Raw genomic sequence first — 26,706 nt, 5'->3', positions numbered from 1 at the left:
TTGGGCCTTTAATACAGGGAAATGTTCATTGGTGGGGTGCAGGTTCATGCACACTTGTTCAAAGTGTGCAGGTATACATGCAGCAGTGCAGTGTTGCCACTGGGAAGGTAATGTGGTCAGTGAAACTTCATTTTTGGCTGATTTGACTGGGATACCATCTTCATTTCAGGGATTTCAAAGTATGTGAGGTATAGGGAATTTTCATGGGCAGAGAGGGGGGTTGTCCTTTTAGGAGACAAAATGAAGACCTGGAAATGCATTTGTGACATCCCACCATGGACCAATAATCAAGGACCTTCAATCCTCACCACTAGCACCAGTGGGGAAAGTATATTTGGAGGATGACAGGTACACACACAGTATTTACAGATGCAGCTCTCTACATCCAATGCAATTTCCCTTAAGAACACACAGAGAAAACAGTCAGTCTAGGGATGGCTTCTCCCTCTGTCTCCAGATCCCCATCCCTGATAAGACTCCCCACTAGACTAGCTATAGAGCTGAAATCTCAGCTGAGTGGCCAAGTCAAGACCTCCAGCACCTTGTCTGTTCAACCAATGCTTCGCGTTACTGCATAAGTAGCTGACACACACTCTTGGAGATTTATTTTACACACACACACACACACACACACACACACACACACACACACACACACACACACACACACACACACACACACACACACACACACCTAGGAAAGGCTAGCACAGGTTTAATAGCTATGCCCCCTTCTGCCCAGACTATAAGGTAGTTATAATTGCCACCAGCCAGCTCTTTATCAGCTACTTTAAGGCCCTTAACAAAGGGTGTCCAATTTTACTGTGTAATGTTACTATCAATACAAATGGCAGTTTGACCAAGAGCAAGGCTATTTGGAGTGGCCCACAGTATCACAAAATAAATATGCAACTATTCTCACAACTGAAATATCTATAGACAGATTAGACAGATCAGCCCCAATGATAAGCTGTAACTATATTAATAATAAATAATAAAAGAACAAAACCATTATATATATATATATATATATATATATATATATATATATATATATATATATATATGGCTCTAGGATTATTCACTGAAAGCACATTTCACTTAAACACATTTGACTGTGCACAATTCACTGAAAGCTCAAGTCACTGAAACACATTTCACTGAAAGTTATATATGGCCTTTTCCCCACTGTAGTGTGACCCTGGAGTTAGAATATATAGTGAGGGTGTGTGTGGGGGCACCCCCCCACATTGGGGGCCCCCCACCTATTTCAAATATTTTGAACTATACACATGGATACTTGCAATTTCAATAAATTACTCTTTTCTAAACTTAATATATATCCAAACTATGTGGGGGGCTACCCCCCACACCCCCAATGTGGGGTGAGGGGCCCCCTGAACCCCTTTCACTATAAATACTAACTCCAGGATCGCACTACAGTGGGGAAAAGGCCATATATAACTTTCAGTGAAATGTGTTTCAGTGAATTGTGCTTTCTGTGATTTGTGCACAGTTATTTGACTTTCAGTGAAATGTCCTTTCAACGAATAGCCCTAGACCCATATATATATATATATATATATATATATATATATATATATATATATATATATATATATAGTTTCACTTCATAATCTCGAATTACTGAAATCCTGAATTTCAGTAACCTGAGACTATAAAGTCAAACCATTCACAATACCAAAATCCACAATCCCGAATCACACAGTCATGAACATACATGCACTATACACCACATAACACACACACCATTCCGCCCACAGCACACAAACCACACAACCCTACACTACATAGGGCAGTATCTCCCTTTGTCAAACTTCTCTCTCTTCAAAGACTCAAGAGAGTTTTTAAGGTGACCCTTGAGAAACATTGCTTGAGATGGATCTGAGATATCTGGGAATACATTACCATATTTCTTGTTTTGAGAGACCATCTGCATTGGCATTGTAACCCCACTGCAGTGTTATACCATATGCATGCAACCCTAGGCTCCACTTTAGTAACTTGCTTTTTGCTGGCTGGCACTCTGTAACCATGTTAAGGGATTGTGGTGTGTAACTACAGTAAATTTCCTTCCATACAACTAAGGCTGAAGTTTCTGCAGTGCCAAAACTGTGGCTAGACATTCCTTTTCTACAGTTCAATACCATTCCTCCCTGGGTTGGTGCCTATGGCTGAGATATACCACTGGGTGCTCTTCTCCCTCTGAAGGAACCTGGCTGAGAACAGCCCCTGCCCCTTGGTTTCCAGCATTCACCTGCACAACAAATTCTTTGCTGTAATCTGGATTGGCTAACACAGGGATCCTGACAAAGCTCCTTTAAGCTTCAGGAATGCTTGCTCACATGTTGGGGCCCACGCTATCTTATCTTTCAAATTTTTCTTGTCAGGTCTGTGAGTGGAGCTGCTATGGCACTATAATTAGGGACATACCTTTTGTAATACCCTTCTGTCCCTAAGAATGCCCTCACTTGTTTTTTAGTAACAGGGGCAGGCCATGCCTGAATAGCTTCCACTTTGGTAAGTTCTGGCACAATCTTACCACTCCCCACTCTATGTCCCAGGTAGGAGACCTCTGCCATACCCATCTGACACTTACTGGGCTTAATGATCACCCCTGCTCTGTAGTCTGCTCAGCATTTCCCCGACATGCTGAAGGTGCTCTTGTCAGGAATGGCTGTAGGTGGCAATATCATCTAAGTAAACAAGCTCAAAATCTCCTTTTCCTGCTTGGATACAATGTACGAGCCTCTGGGAAGTCACTGGGGTATTTATCATCCCAAAGGGCATCTTTGTGAACTCATACAAGCCAAAAGGAGTCACAAAACCTGAAATCTCTCTAGCGTTGGAGGTCAAGGGCACCTGCCAGAAGCCCTTGGTAAAATCAGTAGTGGTAAGATACTTAGCCCCACTCAGCTAGTCTAGGGCTTCACCTGTCATAGGCATAGGGTAAGCATCTGACTCTGTGTGACTAATTTCCTGTAGTCCACACAGAACCTGGTGCTGCCATCCTTCTTTGGTACCAGCACCCCTGGGGTGGCCCAGGGACAGCTGGTCTCTTGGATTACCCCTAGTTCCAACATTTTCTGTATCTCCTCCCTCAGATTCTCTATGACTCTTTCAGGTACCCTATAAGAGTCTTGCTTAATAGGCATTTAGGATCCTGTATCCTCATGGTGTTGAACCAGGTGGGTGCACCCTGGTTTCCCAGTGAACAGTTCCTGTAACAATGGTCTGTTTTCTCAAACCTGGATAGGGATAGTTGCTGGGACATTTCTACCCCTTCCAGTGAGGTGTCAGTCCGAGCCTCACTGAAAAGATCAGTCACCAGATCCCCTCAGACTCCTCCTGCCATCCACTGCAAATACTTAGCACCAGGGCCTCCAAATCATGGTAAGGTTTCATCATGTTCACATGGTACAGTTAGTGCCCCTGCCTCCTGCCTAGCAGTTCTACCATGTAGTTAACATTACTGACTTCCCTTACCACTTTGAAGGGTCCCTCCCAGGCTGCCTGCATCTTGTGGTGTCTGACAGGAATGTGAACCATAACCTGCTGCCCCACATCATACTCTGTAGCTTGAGCATTCCTGTCATACCAAACTTTTTTCCACTGTTAGGCTTCTTCCAGGTTCTACTGGGCCAAGCCCATAAGTTCCCTGAACTTTGTCCTGAGGTTTAGGACATATGCCACAACAGACTCCTTGTGGGATTCACACTCACCCTCCCACTCATCACAAATCAAGTCTAGAGGTCTCTCATCCTATGCCCATACAGCAACTCAAAAAGTGAAAAGCCTGTGGATTCCTGAGGCACCTTTTTTAAGTAAACAACAGATGTGACAAATATTTGTCCATCTCCCTGTTAAGCTGGTCTGCAAATGCCAATATCATGGTCTTTAGTGTGGAGTTTAACCTCTCAGCAAGACCATTAGTCAGGGGATGGTAGGGGGTGGTCTTTAGATGCTTCATCACACAGTGCTACCATAGTCAAGCCAGCAGGTCTGACATGAAATTGGCACCTCTGTCAGTCAGTATTTCATTTGGGAAATCTACCTTGCTGAAAATCTCTAAAAAGCATGTTCCACCTTTTCTGCCTCAATGGAGGATAGAACCACCACTTCAGGGTATCTGGTATGATAATCCTCTTCCACTAGGATATACTTTTCCCCCTGTGGAACTTAGGGTACTCAGAGGCCCCACAATATTCACAGCTACCCTCTGAAATGGCTCCACAATCACAGGTTCTACATTGCCCTGTTACATCCTTGGAAATCCCAGGCTAATAAAAGTTCTGCATAACGCACCTCTTTGTACACTTTATGCCCTTATGACCTGTAAAGTGAAAATCATGGACTATGGATAGAAGTGCCAGACGGTAGGCTCAGGGCCCTACCAACTGCTGTATTCTCTCACTCTCTAGCCCTCCCTCAGGGGGTCCACTCTCTATACAGTAACCCTTTGTCCCAGTATACAGATTTCCCTTTTCTTTGACAATCAGGTATCTCACTGGCTATCTCCCTCAGGCCTTGTATTGTAGGGTCTGAGAACTGAGCCTGTCTCAACTCTCTATTGGTAACCCTTCCCAGCTCCCCTTTCATAGGAAGTCTGGTATTCTCTGACAGCGGTGCTCACTGTCAGCCTGGGCACTACTACTCACCTCTACCCTTGTAGTCAATCTGTCCAAGGGAACATCAGTACCCACCAGCAGCTGTGCCTCACCTTCAGTCTCACTGCTACAGGGTAGCTCCCTCCCTGAAGTAAACACTACAACAATCCTGGCTTCATGTCTGTGGTATGTCTGGGTCCTTCCAGGCTACCAGATCCAAATGCTTGTCTCCTGACTGCATGTCACTGCATGCACACAAGGTACTGCATTATTAAAATCATTCCCTATCAGGACATCTTCAGGGATAGCCTCAAACACGCTTACTTGCTTGCTGGCTTTTCCAGTCTCCCAGTCAAGGTGAACCTTAGCCAAAGGTATTTGGAATGGGGTCCTTCCTAAAGGTCTGACTGGAGTAGATTGCCCAAACAAGTAGTGCTCCTCTTTAACCATTGCAGGCTTCATAGTGGTTAGGTCAGAGGCTATGTGTCTCTTAACAGTGGCCTGTTTCCCATCTACTAGATAGGATATAACCTCTTGTGGTAGTTTGGTACCCTTCTTGTCTTCAGACACCTTAAGGCTGGCATTATTTTATTCCCACTTACTGAATCTCCTACCATTTGTTCCCCACCTTTCATCCGTGGACATCTATATGCTACATGGCGCCACTGGTTGCATTGAAAACATTTAACCCTTGGTTCTGGCTGTGTACCTGGACTAGTGGCTTCTCCTGTTATTGGTGGACTCTGTTGGGGCAGATTAGGCTTCCAACCATAGGTTCCCTTAGAACCATGTGCAGCACTGGGTATCCCTTCTCTGTGCAGTGCTGCCCTGCTTGCTAGGTATAGGTCTCCCTTTTCCCCAAACTCACCTGTGGTCCTGCTCTCCCTATTTGTCAACCAGATTCTCATGTCCTCAGGCAAAGTGCTAAGTGCTTGTTCCCTCACTAAAATGTCTGCCAGCACTTCAAAAGTGGTGACCTGACACCCACTTCCCCATCTGTGAAAATAACTGCTTAACTCAGCAATATATTCACACACACTTTCATCTATCTTGCATCTATGCTCACAAAACATTTTCTATAAGCTTCAGGTGTTAACTTAAAATAATCTGATAAACAATTTTAACTCTATTATAATTTAAGCAATCAGTATCAGACAATTTAGAAATAGCAGTTACAGCTTTACTGTGGAGTAAGGAGATCAGGAACCATACCCAGAGCTCTTGGTCAACATTATACCGTTTACATAACATTTCAAACATATGAATAAATCTATCAAAATTATCACCCACTGTAAATTGTGGAAGAAATTCACTGACCTTTGCTGCTTCTGGGGTTTGGTTATTCCCTTCCCCATTGCCTCCATGACCTTGGTAAAGAGTCAGCATCTCCTTTTCATGTTGCCTCTGCCTCTCATTTTCTTCAGCTTCCAGATGCCTCAGTCTCCATGCTAATTCAAATGCCATCTGTTTCTCCTTTTCTACATCCTCCAAATGCTGCAGTCTCTCTGCTGATTCTAGTTCTAACCATTTGGCCTCCAGTTCAAGTCTCTTTAACTCCAGATGGATTTTTATGTCCTCTGTCGAAATGATGAACTATTTTCTGAAAGTTGTACACCCCCAAGGCCAGTCTGGTTGTCCTACTGGTTGCTGTTCTGTGATGCAGCTGACTAAGGTTGCAATCATTTCTGCTTTAGTCAGGTTGCCATGCATCAATCTTTTGGCTTGGCACATCTCAGCCAACTGGCTCTTTGTCAGCTTGCCATACTTCTCTGCTGACATCCATGCCTGATCTCCATGACTAACTAAGCTAAGAAAAAATAAATAAAACTATTGTGATGTGAAACTCTGAATGTTCATTGTGTGGCTGACTGAGAGTACAAACCTTCTTCAGTTATCACTGCTTACAGGCTACAGGAGTTCAATATTCACACCACTGAATCCCAATATGTGATGTGGTGATCCCACCACTGCCAGCAAGTAAGTGCAATCTCGGAGTTGGTATATTTAAATAGCAGGGGTGTGGGGGATGCAGGGGGGCAAGCCCCCCTGCAAAAATGTCTTAGAAAATGTTTTTGTTTTGTTTATTGTGTGTTTCCTTTACGGGTTTGATGTTTTAAACATTGATTATATGGTCTTGGCAATATGAATTTCAACGTTTTAAAACGTCAAGCTTGTAAAGTGAATCTATATATCCATACATTAACATCAGAGTTCAAAATCACAAGAATTACTTAAGACAACATTGCAGGGCAGTCTCAAATAAATAAAGAAAAATATCTAAGCTAAGCTTTGCTATATTCCTGACTATATCTAAGATAATTACTATACCCTAGTTTACTTACTTAATTAGAGCAGCAAGGCAGATGTGATGAATAAATCCTCTAGCTGATGTTGTCAGGTCAAAGACAGAGTACAGAATGCAGTCAGGTCAAAGACAGAGTACAGAATGCAGTCTCTGTCTCAGAGCTTTCGTAAATTAATAACTTAAATATTACTACTTGGGTAGCTTGCAGAATGACATTATTTCCTGTCATGTGACTCTATCCCAGGTAAAACCCCCACTTCTGAAAGATAGCAGTATTTAGGGTCTACCTGTGAAAATATATATCCAAGGGCTTTCCCTCAGATCTATGCAGATCCTGAAAGTGATAAAACAATAAAACATTTCCAAGACAATAGAGAAAACTTCTCAGCACAGACATTGTCTCTGTTAATGCACTGAAACTGAAAGATAACATCTTTTTATTGTGTGGCCATAAAGTAATTTAATTTCAGCTATTTTTCTGGAGATAACCTTCTGTAGCGCAGTTTCCCCCTATTAAAATATATCCATTTAAATGGTTACAATAGTGTATGTAGATTTCTATTCTATTCCAGTAGGGTACATTGTGGATATGTTTCAAACAGACCTTTGTAAAATACCTCTTTAGCACACATCTGTACAAACTATCTTATATGACATACAGCTCTTCTACTTTTGAAAGACAAACATCTTATATTAATCATGTTGATATTCACAAATGACATATAATTATTTAAAAATTCCAGAAAGCTGTGCTGGCAATATGTCCCTTAGTCACAGCATTCTCCCATTAAGGTGCAGATATTGCAGCTCATCCTCCAGCAATTTCCTGATCTGATAGTTGTGAAGGAATTAATTAATGGATTTTCTCAGGGATTTTCTAGTAAATCAAAGGTGGGAGGAGACTGAGTAGTTTGTAAGAACTTGCAATCAGTGAAGTGAGGGATGGTGTTTTGGAAGCTTTGGTGATAAACAAATGGAAGACGAGTAGGCTATTGGGCCATTTTGACAGCCACCCTTTTAAAGTTTTAAGGTCTTCCCATTAGGCATGGTTCCTAAGAAGACGGCTAGTGAATATCAGATGATTTACCATTTATCTTACCCTGAGGAGAGCTCTGTTAATGATTCTATTTCAGTATAGGACATCAGAGTAAGATATACATCTTTAGATGACTCAGTTATTTGGGGGTCTAAACATTCATGGAAGGTGAAGGTGGCTATTGAATCTGCGTTCCAACTTCTGCTGGTATGGAAGGAAGAGTGGGAGTTATTGGGCATGGTGGTTGGAAATAAGTTATATTTTGACAAGGCTATGCCAATGCAATGCTTGGTAGCCTGAGCTACTTTTGAGAAGTTTAGTACGGCACTGCTCTGGATTTGGCAGCAGCAGGTGGACAATCAGAAAGTCTTTCATTACTTCTTTCATTTCCTAAAAGTAAGTGAGGGGTATGGGGTAGCATGGGAAGGTATGCAAGATGTTTTGGGGAATATGTGAAGAACTGCAGGTCCCATTGGTGAGGCAGAAGTTGGAAATTCGAGCTAATCATTACATTTCTTGAGTGTGCTAGTAGTTATGGAATGTGGATTGTTTTGTCTACCAGGGGAGAAGATGACTTGGTTGAAGGAAAATACTGAATGGGTGAAGTCCAAGGATAAAATGCTGGTTAAGGATGTCACGGAGCTTTTAGGGCTTCTGAATTTTGAATGTCTGGCAGTTCATCCAGGTTGTACATTCTGTAGGTACATGGTCTTTTTGTTGAAAGGGTAAGAACTGGTAAATTTGCTTGGGCTGATTTAACTCTTTGGTTGTCCTTTTTGGAGCAGTTTAATGAGGCTTCCCTTTGGCAATCAGACTGGGTTGGTCAAGGGGATTTACAAATGTTTACAGACATGGCAGTGGGTATTGGAATGGGGGCATTTTTGGGGGTTGAGTGGTCTGTGGATCATTTGGCCAGCAGAGTGGAAGGAGGATTGGAAGAAGAATGTTGCCTTCTTGGAGTTAATGCTGATTAGGGCTGCATCTGTGATTTGGCTGGAGTGGTTGAGGGGAAAAAGGGTTATTTTTAATTCGGACAATATGGTAGTGTGTTGGGTTTTACATGTGAAAACAGCAAAGCCTGAAAGGTTATTGTTAGTGTTGCATAAATTGGTTTTGCATAGCTTGCTGATTATTCTTTCTTTCATGTGTGCATTTAGTAGGTGCTAGGAATGGGAGTGCTGACAGTTTGTCTTGCCTTCAGTTTTCCAGGTTTCGGCACTTAGCCCCAAGGGCAATGGAGGAACAAAAGGCAGCGCCAGATGAAGTATGATGACTTGGGCTGAATTGACCAGACAATTGTTGCTGCACTCCTGGGTAGCGTCTACCAAGAGGACATATGGTAGGGCATTACATGATTCTGATAGCTTCATTTTACAGCTGCCTGAGGAGGAGGGAGGTTGGTCAGAAGAACTATTGTTGCAATACTTTCCCCAGGCTTGGGTGCACAGTAGGGCCTGGCCACAATCAGTATATTTGCTCAGAAGGCTGAGTTATATGATTTCACTAAGATCTGCATAGTTGGGTGGACATTGAATGGATGGTGTAGAGTGGCTGGCAAAAATATGGATAAGAGTTGGCAGTTGACAAGACAGGTTTTGAAAGTTTTATTACAAGGTTTAGTTTTGGTGGATGGGGATTTAGATGATTATGCTTTGTGGGTTACCTTGAGCATATGGATGCATTATGGAGCATTTGGGGTGTCAGAGTTGTTACGGTCATTAGTTTTGAAGAATTTCACAATATGTTCTGTGGCAGTACATATTTGGTTGTGCACATCTAAAATGTATCAGGTAAGGAAGGGCGCTCACATACTTCTGGAGAAAGATAGGTCTGAGTGGGTGTGCCTGGTGGTTTGGGCTAAATTACTAGGGTCCAATATGGGGACCCCTCAAGATATGGTTTTCTGGTCAAGATGGGGTAAGGTGATAATGGGTAGTCAGTTTACATATGTTATGAGGAGGATGTTTCACTGTATGGGATCTTCTGGAAGAGAGGTTTTCCACTCATTCCTTTTGTAATGGTAGAGCTTCAGACTTAGCAAGGGAAGGTAGCTCAGTTGAGGTCATTAAGAAAGTGAGTTGTTGGTCTTCAAATGCCTTTATGTCTTATATTAGATAGCTCTCTACAGAGGGTTTTTTTTAATAGGAAAGGAGATTGTCATCCTAGATAATTTGTAATATTCATTGGTCTGCGAAGAGGACAGCAGTTAGAACCAAAAACACTGAAGTGGGATTGCATTGCTTGGGGTGGAGAGTCATATGGCACTGTATTAGAGGCCTCAGGTAGAATCAACTCATGGAGGAGGTTGCAGGCATACTATCATGGATGGGGCTCCCTTAAGTATTGTTGGTATATCTGGCAGGTAATGAGTTGGGTATAATTTCAAAGTGGCAACTGGTGTATTGGATACGGGAGGATTTGGTTGTTTTGAAGACATTAAATACAGGTATGTGATTTGTGTGGTCCTGGATAATTCCTCATTTATTCTGGAGGTATGCTGCTAGTTTTATGGCTTTACAATGAGTGTGGTGGTTTGTGAATTGTAGGCTGGTGAGGCAACTAGTTGCTTTGGGTACGCAGATGATAGAACATAGAGATTTTGATGACAGGTACCCAGTTTGGTTCAGAGAGGACTGGGTGCACCTGAATGAATTTGGTTTAGATCTATTTAATCTACACTCAGGTTTATTTTTGAAGGATTTAGTGAATGTCCTGCAATAGGTGAGGGAGAACAGCCTGGGTCAGGCTGTGGGGCAGAGAAGAAGGGAAGTCTTGTCCTTCTTCGGTCCCCCCCCCCTAGTGCTGGGTGATGATGTAAGGAATTTCTTTGGGTGAAACTGAGTAGTAGGACACTGCTTGATTAATAAGAATAAGTGAGCGGACATGAGGATGCTGCTTATTTGGGCAAGGTAAGCAGGGATACACTGTCCTGATGAATGGTTACAAGGATGATCTTGTGATTAATAAATTGAAATGATGCAATAAGTTATGATATCTTATGGTGCTTAATAAATGATAGTCAGATGTCAGTTTAGTGTGTGTTGTTTTATTGAAGTGGATCAGGACAAATGAGTTTTGGGAACAAACCAATTTGTCCAGGGACATCTTCAACATTTAGGAGTTAGGCAGAGGAAAGGGGGGTGGGTTAGAAGGGAATAGGGTGAGCAAGGCAGTTAAGGAGGGATGAACGGGAGGGGTTATGTCGAGTTTGTGAAAGGAAGAGTTAATGTAATAAAGGAAGGTTGGGAGGAAATTATGTAGGTGTGGGTGAGGCTTAGAGGATTTTATGTGTATATAGTTGTTATAGGGATCAGATTTACATGTGATTTTACAACCCGCCCTCCCTCCCACTTTTCTTAGACATGGTTATTGGTTTACCATTGGGATTGGGTGCTTAGACAGAGAAGAGGGGCATGCTTGTCCCTCTTCTATTCCTACTCTGATGTTGTGTGTTCATGTAAGGAAATTTTGGGAGTGAAAGTGAGTGGTAGGATGCTGCTTGATTAGTAAGAATAAGTGAGTGGAGATGCGGACATTGCTTATTCAGGCAGGGTGAGCAGAGATATATTGCCCTGATGAATGGTTGCAAAGATGTTCTAGTTGCGATTAATAAATTGAAATGATACAATAAGTCATGATGTTTTATGATGGTTAATAAAAGGTTGTCAAATGTCAGTTTGGTGTGTGGTGTTTTATTGAAGTGGATTGGAACAATGTATTCTGACATTTTCTCACCACGTGACCACTATAACTTTACATTACATGTAGTTTGTCAACCACTCTCTCTCAATCTGTGTTCTGTTTTTTTTTCTATCTTACTTATTGCTAGTATTTTCAATGTTTTGTTTATTTTCTATCCCTGCCTTTTAGTCAATGATATTTGCCCCACAGGCCTCTTTAATGTGCCTGTTTGTTGTTTAGCATAATAATTCCATAATAAAGTATTTTGGATGGCATCTTGTATTATTATTTTTCTTTGTTTTTTTCCTTTTGTGGCTCCATCCATTTGTAAAAAGCCACTATGTGTCTCCTCACGCAATTTGTATTCATATTTTTCCTAAATGGACATATTAATTGCAGTACTATCTAGGAAAAATATTTCTCTGATATTTATGACATGAGCCCTTGTTTCTAGCTATGGCTTGGTAAGAATCATATGAAATCTGACAGCCTGGTGGACGGAGCCTCAATGTCCAGACGAATGCAGCATAATTTTAGAGCTCTGTAAAATCAGTTATTTAGACAGGAATATAAACTCATTATTAATACTTCAAGCCTTAAGCGTACAACTTTTGGAGAATTTTCATAAAGAAATTTGTGTCATATTATTTGAGACAACTTCAATGCAAAATGAGGAGCACCAAATGCTCTAAAATGGATCGTGCACTGAAGAAGGAGATGCAATTAGTAACTTCAACCCTACAGACATTATCTTTAAAAATAGATAACGTTCAACGAAATCTAGAAAATCTGTGAGAGAACAGTGAGAAACAAACTGAAGTCTTCAAGGAACTGTTACATCAACAACAAAATAAAATTTCTGACTTACAGGCTGCATTAATTGATATTGATGGGATATTTACGTAAGAAGAACAGCATGCTGACTTCTTACTCCAACAAAATACTTGACTACAAAATAAACCTGATGGTCTTGAGAACTGGGAATGAAAGTGCAACTTGTGTATTTTTGGCCTTCCTGAAAAAGCAGAAGGAAATGACATTATAACTTTCTTGAATTCCTGGATCCCTAATATTCTGGACTGGCAGGAAAAGTTTTCTTATGGGATAGAGAGAGCCCAAAGAGCTCTAGGTAAGCTAGCTTCAACTTCCTCTTCTTCTACATCTAGATCTATAGTCATAATATTTTTATCTTACATAGACAAAGCTCTTGTATTAAAATTGCATGGAGAAAGACCCCTTTAAAATACAAAGTTACATTATATTTGATAATGATTACTCCACAAAAAGTATTAGATATGAGGAAAACATGCTGGCCATTTGTTAAACTCTTAAAACAAAACAACATCAAGGCACAGATCCTGTATCCTGCAAGAATGAAATCTCATTTACCTAATGGAGCAAAGACATTCAATAACCTAGATGAAGCGTCTGCTTTCATAAAAAAATAATAACTTAGTCACTATGCCTGAAGACATAGAAGTCTCTCTCACCTCACTTAAGAGGTCATCTGAAAAAAAAAAACACACAGATGCAAAAAAAAAAAAAAAAAACAAAGAAGCAAATGAGTGACTGCAACCAGCAACAAACCCCTGAAAGCTTCTACTCTGATAGGTAAAAATCTTATTTCCTTTTTATTCATAAAACTAGTTTTCAAAACTGTCATGCTGATACATTTCTTCTGCAAGTTTTCTGAATACAGACACTACCTGCCTTTAACATTTATTAACATTACTATGATACTGTTGAACTATTAATACCATAGAAACATAATAACTTGTTTGATGTAGCATTAGGAATCTTGATTTATTCTTGCTTTATATTGTAGGAAAATAGTGTCTGATATTTCTGCTGCACAATGATATTCTCCCCTACCTTGTAGTTATAGTTACTTTTCTACAATACAGTTTATTGCTTTTCCTTTAAGCTGATCTGCTATAATGTTAATACTTTCTCATATAGTCATATTTTGGCTTATATGTACTTTCTCTGGTAAAAATGACCTGAATGCAGTTATTCCACCTTTGGTGTGTTTTAGAGTATTTTACCATTTAATAATACTTAAAAAATGTCTGCAAACATTCACAGCATTTTTTGTATATATATATATATATATATATATATATATATATATATATATTTTTTTTATTTTACCCTCATAGCTTGGACAGTCTTGCATCAAGGAGCCTCAAGACTTATTTTAAACCACACAGTGGCAACCATGTAAGTTATGGATTTCATTAGCATTTTTTTTTTACTGTAACACACTGCAGGCAAGGGGAACCTTTTCAGGGCAACACTCCTGCCCTGTATATCTTATTTCTGGTTGTAATTGCATGAAAATACAGTAATTGCTAAGGTCACTCTTCACTAAATTAAAACTGGTTTCTAACTAGTTACTATACATAGTATGCTAATTACTATATGTAACACAAGAGCAGGTTTAACTTTTCTTTTCCAGTTTGCTTGTTTAATGAAGAAAAAAAAAAAGAAACTGTGAAGTCATATATTTTATCTTAACTGACAGTAGCTACATTCAAAGTTTTAACCCTATTTACTATTATAGCAAGTTTCTTCTCTGATAAACACATTTTAACTAGTTATTTTCTATTATTGCATACTTTTATAGCTTTATAACTAGAAGAAGCCATGATTTATAAGCATAATATGCTCTTAGAGTAAGTAACAGTGCAGCAATTGTAATAGCATGTGAGAATATATGACATTATTTACAACATACTTCGTTTAGTGTAATCTCAGTGTTAATATGTATAGACAAATAGAACTTAAGTTAATGATGCATAGGGTTTTCTTTTCTTTTTATATATACAATTATTCAATATTCCTATAACTTTAGCAATATATGAATAGGAATAACTAACATATATGAACTATATAACATTTCTAACTTCAAGTGTTTTGATAACTTTTTTCAGTAGTTTCACCAAAAAATACAAGTTTGGGTGTACAGGATGATTTATTTAAAATCCATGACAGTGTTTCTTTTTCCTTTATAGGAAATAAAAAGTAAAACATATCTCATACAGGTTATGCTTACATGATGTGATGATTTTTATTTGTTACTTGAGGTTTTATCTTTAAAAATGTGTATATAACATTATCATGGTTTTTCATTTACTTTAGTGAAAACTGCTCAGATTAGTATTATTTCTGCTTTATGTTTCATTCATAGTGCTGATCAGAGCTACTGGATATGGCTAGGAAAGTTAGGGAAAGGAGTCTGAATGATACTAGTTCATTTTTAGACTGGACATTTTAATAATTCCATGCTTGTTTTGAGTAATGCTGTTTTATATAATAATTTGTTTTATACTATCTTTTTGTTGACTTGTTTACATTTAGGCTTGAGAATAGAATGTTTAACATTAAAGCTAAAGTCATTTGTCTACTGATTTTATTATTTATCCTTGCAGTCACGCTGACATCTTTACGTAATGGAAGGAGCCATATGAAAAAAAAATGTCCACCTTTTATTATTATCTCAATTACTTTTATATTATGTAAGTCTTTATCTTTAGTTTCCTTAAATGTTAATGGTCTTAACAATCCATGGAAAATATCAGATTTATTATGATATTTGAATATTAAGAAATGTCATGAAGTTTTCTTAGAAGAAACTCACTTTAAATCTACTGAAAATAGTCTCTGTAATCCAAATAATTACTCAATACTAGCTCACTCTTCATTTAAGACTAAAAGAAGAGGTGTTATGATTCTTTGGAAGGATAATGTTAAAACAACCATAAATTTTATATAAATATGAAAATTCAGAGGGGCTACTAGCTATTATCATTTTTAAAGTCAATAACAGAATTTGGACTTTAGTTAATGTGTATTAGTTCCCCGGGTTAGGAGTGTCAACTGCAAAATATCAACTTGACTTTACAACTAATGTTTATAAAGGCGACCTTATATTGGGAAAGGGACTTCAACTGCATCATAGACAATCTTGACACTGCAAGTACTTGCCCACTCAGGCCTACATCCACAGCAAAACTTTATAAGAAATGGATTGATTCCCTTAACTTATATGTTACTTTCAAATCGAATAGTTCAGTAAATTTTTCCTCACTTGGATCATAGGTTCAAAACACAAACCAGGATAGACAGAATCCTAGTTTCTAATGATTTGAAATTAAAACTTTCATCCTTTTCCATACTTCCTTGTCCCATATCTGACCATGATTGTCTCATATTGGAAATACAGCCTGACTTTACTAAGTTAGCCTCTATAACTAGAATACCAGCTTATATCACTAAAATGAAGGATTTTAAACCTTGGCTTTTAACAGAACTAAGCCTCTTTTTAGATGTAAATAATAATTGTGATACTAATGCAATTATGGTTTGAGAAGTTTTAAATGCTTATATTATGGCAGAGTAGTTACGTAGTACAAAAATAAATTAAAGGAGTGGGAGTCAGAGATGCATAGCCTGCAAATGCAAATTTCAGTGCTTAAATTCAATTTAATAAACTTATCAGATTTATCAGATACCAAAAAACAAATAGCTGAAGCGAATAAAAAATATCCTGATATTCTAACTCATAGAGCTAACTTATAATTAGAAAGGAATAAATTAATCTCTTATACCCGCACTCCTAAGCATATGCACAATCTATCCGTGAAAGCTAAACTTCATTCCAAATCAAACAATATTATAAAAATATTTCACAAGCAAACTAATAAGGAAGTTTCAGATATACGTTATATACTTGATGCCTTCAGGTTTCATTATACTAAGCACTATAACTCCAATAATATAAATAGTAATGATCTTGATAAAGAACTATTTGCCATAAAACTAGAGACAATTCCAGAGGATCTTAAAATAAACCTTGAAAAGCAAATATCCTTAAATGAAATCAAAGATAAAATTAAAAGCTTTAAACCCAATAAATCCCATGGTTCAGATGACATCATTATAGAAATGTATGAATAATTTCCTGCAGCCACTATATCTTTACTTCACAAAACTTTAATGGAAGTACAAAATAAATATATAATCCCACCATTCAGGAGATACTCACTGATCCCTCCTGTGCTTAAAACTAATAAAGACCTACAACTCTGTAAATCCTATAGACCAAGTTCCCCTCTAAATAATAATTGTAAGATTTTATGCCCATACTTGTTAACAGATTAAAAGTCCCATTTACAAATTCTAACACTCATTGAATTCTTAAATACAGAAAACAAAGAAGCCCTGTTAGTCAGTTTAGATAGAGAAAAAGCCTTTGATTCTGTCAATTGAGATTACCTTTTTAGACTACTAAATATATTAGCATTTCCATCATCCTTTATTTCTATGATAAAAGCTATTTAGAAAGACAACTTAGCCTATATAAAACTAGGCCATTTCACATCTAAACATATACCCATAACTAAAGGCACTAAGCAAGGTTTCCCATTATCCCCTGTTTTATTTGCCCTTGTTATAGAAGTCCTTGCCTCTTTAATAAGGAACAGTCCAAAAATTGATGGTATAAATATTTATAATCACTATAATTCTAAAATATCTCTTTTCTCTGACAATATTTTACTCAAACTATCTAATTCAAGTACTGAGTTATATGAATTAGATGCAACCATAAATCATTTATAAAAAGTTTCTGGCCTCTACTTTAACTAACAGAAATCTAATCATATTGTTTTTAACACTAAGAAAACAATCAATCCAACATTCAACATATGATGAAGTCCTTGAATATGGGGAGAAAGTACTAAATAAAATACATTAAGGGCATTTCAAGCTTGTCTTCTTTGTTGCTTTTGTTATGATTCAAAATATTATTGGAGAACAGGTAAGCCCTATAAACTATTTAGGCGTAACTTTATGCAACACTATTGAAAAGACAAAAGAAACTAATTATAATAATATATTTTGTAAATGATCACATAAGTAAATGGAAGAATATGTTCTTCTCTTTTGAAGATAGACTATAGCTATTAAAAATGATCCTTCTTCCAAAGATTCTACATAGTTTGGCTCTAGGCATTCCTCCTGGAAACAAATTTAAAAGAGCTATAAATAGATTGTTACTAAACTTTCTTTGGTTCTCCCAGTAAGAACAGAATTGCTTATATACATCACATTAGACCTTAGGATTGAGAGTTTATCAAATTTCCAGACATTGATACTTACATAAGAGACTTATTACTTAAAGATGCTATAAATTGGATTGATCCAAACTATAATTCCAACAGGAAATCATTACGCTTAAAATGAAAATGCATTATCTTCAAAATGATTTTAGTAATTCTAGTAGTAAATTTTGGTATTTTATGTTCCATTAGATACAATATAATATTACAAAACATACAAAATCCCCTATCTTAAACAATAGCTTTAATAGATTTAGGAAAACTGTAAACTCTAACATGGACATTAACATTTGGTTTGATGTATTACTTCCTGTCAGAGCCATAAAAACCTTCCAGGCAAGCTATACTTTAAGCTCTTTAATATATGGGAGAGTAAAAACTTACAGCATATTATTATTTTATATAAATTCTCATCACAAGATTGGCTACTATTACAAAGTATTTAAACTACTCGCAAGATCTTTGCTGAATCATTAAAAATCCATCTTAATATAGAAAAAAAACTTTGTTATATGGTATTTTAATAAAATATAAAGCTACCTTAACTAACCAACATTGGAACACAATAACTGGACTATTATCTTCTGTAAAATTTACATCATGGGTCAGTATTGGAGCATTTTTAGAGCATTTTCTTAGATCCTGTGAAAATTGTTAAATTTAATAAAACTGAAAATGCCATTTGGTGGAGATGTTTATCTTCTTGCAAAGCAGATTGATTTTATGCCTTTTAAGAATGCTTCTGTTTAAATCAATTTTGGAAAAATACTGAAATATTTTCAAAACTTTATTTACTGACACATTCTCTTTATCTAAAACCAATATTTTTTATAATGTCAACAAAGGATTCATTATGAATAACTCCAGTTCATATATTTTGTGGACAATATTAGCAGTTGCTAGAAAGTGCATAACTAGAAATGGAAGTCTACTACTTCTCCATTGTTTGAAGATTTCTTATCTCTTCTAGAAGTGATATCCAAAGAAGTCAAAAGAAAGGTGTTTATTAAGAATCCTTGGACAAAGGTTTCTTCACTTATTGAGGCATTTTGATTGGACACTGGCTCTTGCCAATACATTTTATGTTTATAAAGCAAATCTGTTTTATATTTTATTGGCATATTAGTTTATGAATTGTTCAGGCCTCTGTAAGTAGTGTAAATAGTTGCTTTGTTTCTTTGTTTTTTTTTATCTTATTCAAAATGTGTTTTTTATCGTTCATACTAATGTAATGAAGAACACATATTTGGATAAAAAAACTGCTAGCCCGTCTTGATGAGTTCCCAGAAAAAAGAATATTAATTGGACTACCTATACATGCCTCTTAATATGTTAATCAATTAAATTTTGTCCACTCCTTTTAAAAAATTCTATTTGCACTGTTGTGTTACTTCTGACTACCAAGACATGTAGCCCTATCTGCATTTAATGTAATGGTGAAGTCCTTCTCATTTAGTTTATTTTAGCTTTTAATCTTTCAAATATTATACCATTCTTTGAAGAAATTTAAAAAATATTCTGACTCAACCTTAACTGAAGCATATGTATTGCCAATCTTCCATTCCTACAACTATTACTGTACTTATCCTGGTTATCCATCTACCTTTTCAGATATTCAAAATATATAGTAACTACTTCTGTTCCACTTCTAAACAGGTGTGTAACTTTTTATTTCTCACTCCTTTCTTACTTCTTGTTCAAGATCCACTTTTACGTGCAACAAATCTTGTAGCATTTTAAATCTCTTTTTAGCTTTGTTTCCTATAAAAGTATAATTTGCACTTTGTCAATGCATATTTTATGAATAATGATCTTTTAATTAGAAAGGGACAACCTTATACTCAAATAAATAAAAATCATAGCGTTTTTATGATATGCATTTTGCAAAGTCTCACAGTTCTACCTTAAAAAAAAGAAGAAAAGAAGAAAATTCCAAGATTCCCCCATTTGAAGATGCTAAAATATTCCCTCTTCAACAATCATTCATTATATCTGCTAATACTTTCTTTCCTAGGCAATCAGTTAAACTAGATATCCAATACTGTCAGATGTTCAACTTCCTTTCTCCCTCCACTTAATTTCATGTAAAGTTGATATCATGACTGTCTGTTACATCTTTTTTGACTAAGACTTAATTCAAATAGGAAATTGTACCATCTGCTTTTTATCTTTCTTCCTCTTCGCTTTCCCATGTCTATGCTTACCATCTTATATAAACATAATAATCATACTCCATCTATTTGACATATCACCTTAAATATAATGCATGAGTCATAAAATGTACACTCCATTCTCCATCACTTTGTCCATATAACGTAATTAAAAATAATAAGGAATGATTGTAAATGGTTGCCATACTGTTCATAGCTGGTATCTGTTTCTTGAAGTGATAGAAACTTCAAGTTAAGATAAATGCTTTTACATTAAAAAAGCACAGTTAGACTACATATAGAGGATTATGAGCAGGTCATCGTTCATAACCTTCTTATTTTGCTTCTCAGTGTGAATGCCAAGAAATTCACCTCGAGAGCGAAACTTAAGAGGTGAATCTTAGCATCCTTGTCGAGAACACACAATACATGTATGTGCCATTTAATGTCCGGGATAGATTTTATGCAATAGAACTTTAAGTGGTGTGGACTTTAAGCAAACACCCTATACCTTGTATTGTGCTTCACTCAACGTCCATCTGCACAATGGCCATTTGCATTTATGTCCACTTAGCACAGTATGGATGTAAATGTGGTTGGATGTTCTGCAGAAGGATGTTAAGTGGCACATACCCATAAAGGGTTATTATTGGAAACCTGATCATACAATTCTTTGTAGTACATGGAGCTTGATATGATCCATGTACTATTAGTTACAGAAAAAAAGTGCTAAGTATTTTTCCAGATTTCAAAACTGCAAAGCACTTATCGAGCACTGTCAGAAAGTCAGTAACACACTCTCTTATGTTACACAAAGTCGAAGACACATTACTCACATAGACAACAGGCAGAAACAAATTTGTGTTTTATTCTGCTGCTGTTGTTTGCTGATCAGTATTGGCAGATTTAATCCCTAGTATGATACCTGATCTTAACAAGTGAAGCAGGGGATGCTAAACATTTGTTAAAATCTGGTCTCACACTATAGAAGTGCTTAACTGATTTTTCTTTTTTCAGATATCGGAGCATAATCACTGCACTCCATGAACTATATAATTATTCTTGCAGATTTCTCAGTGGTTACATTTAACAGGTATAATAGTAGGCCAACTAAAAAGAAACAAAAAGAATAGAAGAGAAATATCCTTGTTATGTCAATGCAGAAAGTGTAGATGCAGTTACATATGCATGTAGAATTTTTCAGTTTATTTTATTTATTTATTCATTTATCATTTCTTCACTGGGTTATTCCCACTAGACTAGTAGCCACTTTTCAGGGGAGACATAAGATGTTACTTATACTACTAAGGAAAATTTTGCCAAGACATTGGGGAACATCTCCTACTCTTTTTGATAGGTGCCGTGGGATCTTTTACATCCACCTGAGCTACCAGCAACTCATGCAGGTCGACCTTGGTTTAATGTTTTATCCAAAACATGGTACACTCAGGAGTCCAACATCCCCCGTTTAACAGAAACATTAATTTTCTTTCTATATTTCTGTTGCTGTGTATTATCTTATTCCCATCCAGCCCTTTTAGTGCATTTTTGATTGAGTTGCTAGTTAACCATCTCTCTATTCTTGCTCTTCCTTCAATGTCTGAGCATGCATCTGCCTTCCCCATGTCAATATTAATGTGCTATTCATGCCTTTCATATGAGTGGACAGGATTATTTACCTCAGTGAATTAAGATAATTTATGCTTCAAGAATGCCTGCCAATATCACCCCAGAAATGTTGAAATTACTATCAAATGAGGCTTTGCTGTTGTTATTGAATGTCTTTACATCAGTTGAAAATGGTAAAGACATTCCTCCTTCTTGGAAGTACACATTAATATCACCAATTCTGAAACAAAATAAAGATCCCAGTGAATGTTCATCATACAGACCCATTTCAGTTCTTAATATAGATTATAAATTTTTTATGACAATACATGCTGCTCGAATAAAACAATTACTACCACTTTTGATAGAGGAGGATCAAACAGGTTTTATAAAAGATAGGAACACTTATGGCAATATTAAAATAATTCTTTCCTTAATTGATTATATAAATGTCACAAAAAACAAAATGAATGTTATTAGCTTAGACATAAATAGCACATCTGATTCAGTGAACTGGGATTATCTGTGGTTAGTTTTAGAAGAATATGGCTTCTCAAACAACTTCACTTTGTTAATAAAATCATTATATGAAAAATCATTGGCTTATATAAAACTGGGATCTTGTCTGTCTAAATCTATTAAAATAACTAAGGGCACAAAACAAGGCTGCCCTTTTTCTCCGTTGTTGTTTGCGCTAGTCATTAAACCCTTAGCAAATAATATACGTATGGATAAAAATACTGAAGGAATACAACTAGACAACAGCCTAGAGCTTAAAATTCAACTTTTTGCTGATGATATTTTAATTACCTTAAAAAATAATAATAGCAGTTTAAAAGCATTATGGGACTCAATTCAAAACTTTCAAAACTTTTCAAGTCTTAAATTTAATGAGAACAAAACAAATGTATTGCTTATAAATACTAATAAAAAGATCTAAATAAAAATACCATAAATATATCTCTACCGATAATATAATTAAATACTTGGGAATTATAATAACTAACAACCTAGATACTACAATTGAAACAAATTATAAAGAGACCTTAAATAATATTAAAAATCTAATACAAAGATGGAATAAATTCTTCTTTTCAATGGAAGAAAGGCTTTATATAATTAAAATGATCATATTTCCAAAAATTCTTTATGTCATACATGCTTGTTCTTTGCCACCAGCTAAATCGCACCTAAAACAATTAAATGATTTAATGGTAAGATTCCTATGGTATCCAAAAAAACCAAGGATAGCTATGAAGTATCATCTAGATGATTGGGATATAGGTGGCATAGGTTTACCAGACATAGAAATATATTTGCATTCATCCATTATTAAAACAATATCATTATGGCTAAATACAAAATATACATCAAAATGGAAGCTAGTTTATGAGAGAATCTGGTTAAAATCAGGATTTGTAGTAGCAAATAAGTATACAGATTTCATACCAAACAATTTTATATGGCTGATGAAGGAATTTATGATGATACATAAGAATAAAAATATAAGTTCCAAATACATTACTTATACATTAAAAATTTTCCAAAATCTTATTAATAGCAATCCTGATATTAAAGCATGGTCATTTCTTTTATATCCAGTAGCGTACACACAAGGTAATATAATAACATTTAATATGGAAGTAGTCAACATGCTTAAAGAAAAGGGATTAATAAATTGGCATCAATTGCTAAACTCTGGAAAACCTCTGACAATAGACCAGATTAAACAGAAATTAAATATGGAAGATAGTTTGTGGTTACATGTACAAGAATTAAGACACTATATATTAAGCAAACAAAAAACAATGCAACCATCAATAAGACAAAATGTTCCTAACCTTATAGAACATATAATATTACTAACGAATCAACCCATTACTGGAAAGGGATACTTATCATCTATTTATAAAACAAACAAAAAAATAAAAATGCATAATAATGACAAAGTCTGGAATTATTATAGATCAGTTAATGGACATGTGCCAAATGATAAAAAACTAATTCTTCTCTCTCCAAAGCAGACATCACTTTCATTACATTGGAGACTTTTTACATGGCAATTCATACACAGATCTTATGTAACCCCTCATAAAATGGAACTTATGTTTAAGAAAAATATTGGCTGCTGGAGATTTATCAATAAAAGCTGACTGGCAACATATGTTCTACGAATGCCATTTGATTAAACCATATTGGGATAAAATAAATTATTTTCTGCAAATGGTATTCAATGATAAATTCCAGATTTCCAAATCTATTATTTTGTTTAATGCACCTGTACCCGACTGTGTGCCACGAACAAAATATGTAATCTTATGGACTCTCCTAGCTATTGCAAGGAAGAACATTACATCAAACTGGAAATCCAAAGCTTCTCCAACTTTTAAGCAATTCATGAATATGGTGTCAGCAGTATCGTAATTGGAAATTAACACTATTAAAGGAAGAACTGAAAGAACTACATACGTAGCATGGCAAAAAGTAAATGAAATACTGGAGAATAATGACTGCAGCAGATTATAATCAGGAAACAATTGTATAGAAAGTCAATTATATGTCAACAATAGACACCCTTGTAAATACTTTCTTTTGGTTTTAATGTTTGATATCTGTTTAGAGGTTTTAGCCTACCTTTTTAAATAATTTGTAAATACCTCATTGTCATAAATAACCTGCATTCATGTTTTCTTGTTTTTGGAAATGAATAAAAATATTTAAAAAAAAAGAATGCCTGCCAATTATTATCTTTAGTTTTCTTCTGTTTAGTGCCAGAAACTGTAACCACAAATCTCAAAAAAGCATTCCTCCCTGACCTCACTTATCATTGATCTTAAAACCCAACCCATCATTGTTTCATAAGTGAAGTCAACTTGTCTTTGACTTAAACTTCCACAACAAAACCTGAATGGCTGAGCTCTGAAAAAGCCTTGTGGATTTGTTTACAGGAAAACCCATGAGCTTTTCTTCTGAGCCAGATTGTGGTTTAATATAATCCCCTTTAAACTAGTATATAAATACGATCACCCCAACATCATCTATTTTTTACCATCATTATCATTCATCCTTTGTAACATAACCTATCTTAATGCATTTATTACTTTTAGTGTAAACAAATGTATGTCTCAACATGCTCATAATAAATATACTAAGAATGTAGCCTGCTTCTGCCTTTAGTAATGTCACTAACATATGAAAGTTTAATGTAACTGTTTACAGTTATTGATATCCTACTTATCAATTCCGTGTTAAATGCCGACTGGATCTTTGTCTTCTCCTACTCACCTCTTCTGTATTCTACTTATCCTTCACTTGATGACCTTTGGAATGGTCAAGCAGTATTTATTGATATCTATCTGAATCTGCTAAGAATAGCTCACTCCTTGACCTGCCATGCCTTTGTTTATTTTTTTTATTTTGAAGAACAGTGTCCCACTCTTCAGGGCTCTTGGTCAGTCTAATCCTTTTACCAGTGAGCTTCACTCCTGCAGGATAATGGATATCACTAGTCTTTGACTCTAAATTTCTCTACTTATCTTACATCACAATTCTGTAATCATTCCTACATTATTGCCCTCTTTTTGTTTCCTTGGAGCTGAGTATCAGTGGCCCCTAGTTCCTCTCCTTGTCCAATGTGTCAACTGGATCCATCTTAGCTTCCCCTGGGCTAAACCTAACCTATGACTGGAGACAGAGAGGGAAGATCATGGGCCTTAGAGCAGCATAATACTATTTTCACTATCCTTGTGCACAATCTTGTAACATCATGAGGGTGGTGCACACTCTTGTAACATCATGAGGGTGGGGTATGCAGTGGGTGCCAAAGCTGGACCACCCCTCACCTCAACAAGGGTCTTAACATCTATAGGATATCTTGCCTACCCTGAGGTAGAAATTTGCAGTTGTTTCCCCAGTCAGTACCTGGAAATCAAAGCACAACAGTATGTAATAAGTCTGCTCATTTACCTAATTCTCCTGAGGGTAGGCGTGTCCATCTTTCCAGCCAGTGCCTTAGATGCCAAAGCCACTAACTAAACATGGCTTCCTTGGGCAGTAGTCAGGGCTTTATCCATGTATGCCAGTGTGCTGGCTAAACCTTCATATTTTGCTCTGATGTTTTTGAACTTGTCTGTTATTTTGGCTCATTTCAGTCACATTTTCTACTATGGTCTTTTTGTTCCCACCAGGTTATTTGTTTAGTCATTTTATATTTGTTTTCTAAATCGCATCCATACCGTCCGAGTTGCCATTTCTTGAACCAGGATGTAGATTGCTGCTTTCTCTTTCTAATTGTTTAAGAAATTGTCTTACATCTTAAAGCATACCTAAGTAAATACATTGACCCTTCTACCATACTGCAAGGATTATGGGTAAATGAGAGATGCAGGTCTGCTCTGATATTAAAGACATGTCTTGACTTAAAAAAAAGTCTCAACATTTCATCTGTATTTTTTCTAGACACTCACTTCATTTTCTGCCTTTTAATTACTTACCAGCACAATCAACTATGAGTGATGGTGCATCAAGGTACCTGGTATCATTTTAGAGGTAACTGCCATACTCCCAATACTCTGAAATGTCAACTGAATCAATGTAATGAGAAAAATTTATAGCAAAAACACTGGTGTTATTCCTCAGTGTCAGTTTATGATGTAGAATTTAATTGTAGCATTAGTAGTAAGGGTAAGTCCTTGTTCATTATAGTAGGTGAAATCCGTGACTGTATATTTTATTGCAGAAGTCATTGTTGATTCTCTTAAAGTTTGTAGTATGCAAACATTTTAGCAATGGGATCATAGATTCATAGGTGTGTACTAAGCTAAAGGCCCTGGAGCCTATACAAGCCTAGCCCATAGGATTACTCTGGCAACTTGCCACCCGACCTTAGTTTCAAGTGCCTCTATCGAGTAGAGCCACTGGAGTGATCCCCATGGTGAATTTTCTATTTCCCATCCACTCATCAAGATTTCTTTTGAAGAGGGCTAGTGAGGTGCTCTGTTTGACATCTATTGGAAGTCTATTCCATAGCATGGGCAGTCTCTGGGTTATGAACCTGTCCCTCCAGCACATTCTGTTGATTGTGGTAATGAGGGTGAGGTCTCTGGAGCGTGTGGTGTAGAGGGATTGGAATTTCGTTAGATGTAGTATTTCTAACAGAACTGGGTCAGACATGGCT

The sequence above is a fragment of the Protopterus annectens genome, chromosome 2.part0 (assembly GCF_019279795.1).
Source record: "Protopterus annectens isolate FY-2018-M chromosome 2.part0, PAN1.0, whole genome shotgun sequence".
In the NCBI taxonomy this organism is placed as follows: domain Eukaryota; kingdom Metazoa; phylum Chordata; order Ceratodontiformes; family Protopteridae; genus Protopterus; species Protopterus annectens.
The sequence above is the reverse complement of the archived record's forward strand: the minus strand, read 5'-3'. Positions refer to the sequence as shown.